Here is a 5,000-nt window from a genome sequence, read left to right on the forward strand (position 1 = left end):
CTAATGAATCGGGTTATTCTTTTATTACGATAATTGTCATACAGTTTTATCCGCAATTTTAATAGAAACTGTTCATTAGATAAAGTACATTTCAGTGTTTTGAAGAAAAAAATATATAGATAAACAGAATCAAGTTTTCGAAAGATTCAATTTCTTTCGTGTTTATAATGGTATGTATTGCACTGTATCAACACGATTTACATATCAAAATTGCCTAAATGAAAAAAAAAAAATAATAATAATAATTCACATTTCCTGAATCTTTAAAGAGTTTACACGTAAGATTTTTAAAAATCATTTACGTGTCTGCTTGCCTTTTTTTTTTTTTTTTTTTTTTTTTTTTACAATTTACAAATATACCTTTTCGTAATAATAATTTTCAGCTTAACCCCTTTGAATATTTACATTTCTTTTTTTTCTTTCTTTTTTGGGGGGTTAATTTACAGTTCATTTTCAAATTTAATCAACATCTGAGCTTAATTCAATAATTTACGCTAAAGACTCGATCATTAATGCCCAATTATCATTAATCAGAGAAGCTAATGTTAGTTGAATTTAGTAAATAAAGAAGAACAAATATTAAGATAAGTATGGAAAGAATATATCCTTTCAGATTGGGAATAAAGATTGGAATTTCTTACCCAAAATTGTAATAGGTCATAATGATAATAATGATAATGATAATAAGGATGATGATAATAATAATAATTGTTATTATTATTATTATTATTATTATTATTATTATTATTATTGTTATTATAATGATGATAATAATAATAATTTTTATTATTATTATTATTATTATTATTATTATTATTATTATTATTATTATTATAATGATGATAATAATAATAACAATAATAATGATAATGATGATAAAGATAATAATAATTATAATAATATTAATTATTGTTATTATAATAATAATAATTATTATTATTATTATTATTATTATTATTATCATTATTATTATTATTATTATTATTATTATTATTATTATCATTATCATTATTATTACTATATGTTTTTATTATTATCATTATTATGATGATGATTATGACAATGATAGTATTAATAATAATAATGATGGTAATAATAATAATAACAATAATATTAATAATAATAATAATAATTATGATAATAACTATCATAAGTCATACAATAATGATAACAATGATATTGATGATGATAATAATAATGATAATAATTATAACAATGATAATGAAAACTATAGTAATACTAACAGTAATTGTGATGACAATTATTATATTATATGTAGTAATTTTAATGACAATAATAACTAAAAAGGCAATAGTAATTATGTCTAGAGCGATCAAAAGGGAAAAAGTATTAATGATAATATAGTGGCATGATAATGATGATAACATTTATCAGCACCATCATCATCATCATCATCACCATTCTTTTCACTATCATCATCGTTATCATCATCATCACCAACATTATCATCATCATTATCATCATCATCATCATCATCATCATCATCATCATCATCATCATCATCATCATCATCATCACCACCAGGCAGAGAACCTCATCATCACCATCATTTTCACCATCACCCTCTCAATCACCATCTCATCATCATCACCATAACCACCGTCCTCTTTTATTCCTGTTTCTCTTCACCATCATCATCATCACTGTCACCACCACTGTCATCACCATCTTCCTTTCCTCTTTATCTTCATCACCATCATCACCATCCTCCTTTCCTCCTTCTCCTCTCCACCATCATCACCACCATCATCACCACCATCATCACCACCATCATCACCATCCTCCTTGTCTCCTTCTCCTCTCCACCATCATCACCATCATCATCACCATCACCACCATCATCACCATCCTCCTTTCCTCCTTCTCCTCTCCGCCACCATCATCACCATCCTCCTTGTCTCCTTCTCTCCACCACCATCACCACCACCATCACCACCATCATCACCACCATCCACGAGCCTAGACCTCCTCCACCCTGGCCGGCCTGTTGAAGGTGATGCTCGCCCCCGAGATGCTTATCCCGGGGGAGGCTGCTGCTGCTGCTGCTGGTGCCACGCCCACGTCGCCTCCCTCAGTGCCTGCGACGAGGGCGAGAGTGCGAGGCCCTTTGGCTTCCTCGGGGGGAGGAGGTTTCCTGAAGGGGAGAGGGGAGGGAGGGGGAGAGGGGGGGGGTTAATGAAAGGGCATTTATTTTATTGGGATAGGTGTTGTTGTTGTTGTTATAATTTTTTTTTTATTATTGTTGTTGTTGTTATCATTATCTTCATTATCATCATTATCTGCATTATCATCATCATTATCATCATCATCATCATTATCATCATTATCATCATTATCATCATTATCATCGTTATTAGAATTGTTGTTATCATCATTATTATTATTATTATTATTATTATTATTATTATTATTATTATTATTACCATTATTATTATCATTATTGTTATTTATTGTTTTTTTCTATTGTTCTTCCTGTTATAATCATTGTCATTATTATCATTATCATTATTACCTTTATTATTATTGTTATTATCATTATTACCATTATTGTGATTATTGTTTTCATTATCATTATTATTATTATTATTATCATTATTATTATTATTGTTGTTATTATTATCATTTTTGTGATTGTTGTTGTTGTTGCTATCATTATCAATATAGTTATCATCATCAATATTATTATCATTATTATTACTTTTATTTTCACTATCATTATTATCATTATTACTATCATCATTATAATTTTGTCATTATCATTGTCATGATAATAATGATAATACTGATTATTATTATCATTATCATTATCAATATCGATTTCGTTATTATTATTATTATCACTATTAATACGGTTATCATTACTATTGCTTCTATTGTTGTTATTAATATCATTATTATTATTATTATTATTATCGTTATAATTATGATTATTATCATTATTATTATAATTATTATTATTATTATTATTATTATTATTATTATTATTATTATTATTATTATTATTATTATTGTTATTATTATCATTATTATTATCATAATTATTATTATTATCATTATTATTATTATTATCATTATCATTATTATCATTATTATTATCATAATTATTATTATTATCATTATCATTATTATTGATATTATTATTACTTTTAGTATTATTATTATTATTATTATCATTAATATTACTATTGTCTTATCGTTATCATCATTATTATGATCATAACTGCCTTTTTATCACCGCTGTTATTATCATTATCATTATTGTCATTATCATCATTATTATCATTATCATTACTATGTTATTATGTCATTATTTTAATACCTAATAGCATCTCTATCATTTTCATGGATATTTATATTATTCTTGTTATCATCTTTATTGCTGTTATCTTTTTCATCATCATCATCATTATCATCAACATCATCATCATTTTCTATTGTTTATAGTTATCATAATCTTAATTATCATTATTGCCATTGTCATTTTTACTATTAGTATGAGTAGTAGAAGTAATCATAATGATGATGATGATAATGATAATAATAGTAAGGATAATAATAATAGTAATAATAATAATGATAATACTACTATTAATAACAAGAACAACAAAGATAATAATAACAACAACAACAACAACAACAATAATAATAATAATAATAATAATAACGATAACAATAATGATGATGATGATGATGGTGATGGTGATGGTGATGGTGATATTGCTATTGATATTAGCATCATCTTCATAAAGTGACTATTTCTATTTTCACTATCAACACTATCTTCATAATCGCTGTTAGCATTATAATCTTTATCATTATCAATGTTACCATTACGTTTGTATCATTGTCCTTATCGTCATTATCATTAGCAGCATTATCATCAATACCATCATTATCATTATCATCATCATTATTATTATCATCATCAGCACCATCATCATTATCCTCACCATTCCCACCGCCACTATCACCACCATCCTCATCACCGTCCTCATCACACCACACTCACCATCCCCACAACCACCATTATCACCACCATCCTCACCATCACCACCGTTATGACCACCATCCTCACCATCACCACAATCCTCACCACCATCCTCTCCACCATTATCACAACCACCCTCACCACAACCACCATCCTACCATCACCACCACACTCACCACATTACCACCCCATCACCACCACCACCATCTTCACCATCACCACCACCATCTTCACCTTCACCACCACCACCCCCAACATAACACTTTCCTGCCCCTTACTTCTTGGGTCGGTCGACACTGACGTGGTCGGAAAACACCGTGATGTCGCCGATGATGAAGCCGAATTTCTCCGAAGGAATGACGAAATCGCCGAATTCCTCGGCCTCCGCGTTCAGGTCCTGAGGACGACTCGAAGCCTGGAGGACGAGGGCGAGGAGGACGCAGAGGAGCTGACGGGGAGATGGGAATGAGTGCTGGAGGCGAGATTTTTTTTGTTTTTTATATCTGTCTCTCTGTCTTTGTCTCTGTCTCTGTCTCTGTCTTTGTCTCTGTCTCTCTGTCTCTCTCTCTCTTTCTATCTATCTCCCTCCCTTCCTCCATCCCCACCTCTCTCTCTCTCTCTCTCTCTCTCTCTCTCTCTCTCTCTCTCTCTCTCTCTCTCTCTCTCTCTCTCTCTCTCTATCTATCTATCTATCTCTCTCTCCCTCCTTCCCTCCCTCCCTCCCTCCGTCCTTCCCTCCTTCCCTCCCTCCCTCCCTCCCTCCCTCTCTCCCTCCCCCCCTCCCTCTTCTCGAGTGAAAAGTTTTTAATCAACTCTAGTCTTACTTAATATTCATTAATTCATTATCTATATATTATTTTTGAGCGACTTTTGATTGAAGGTTTTCTTTCTTTGTTTGTTTCTTTCTCTCTCTTCTCTTATCTTTCTTTTTTTTCTTCCTCTTCTTTCATGTTTCTTTATTTGTTTCTTTCTCTCTCCCTCTTCTCTTTTC

The sequence above is a fragment of the Penaeus chinensis genome, chromosome 11, assembly GCF_019202785.1.
Source record: "Penaeus chinensis breed Huanghai No. 1 chromosome 11, ASM1920278v2, whole genome shotgun sequence".
Classification (NCBI taxonomy): Eukaryota; Metazoa; Arthropoda; class Malacostraca; order Decapoda; family Penaeidae; genus Penaeus; species Penaeus chinensis.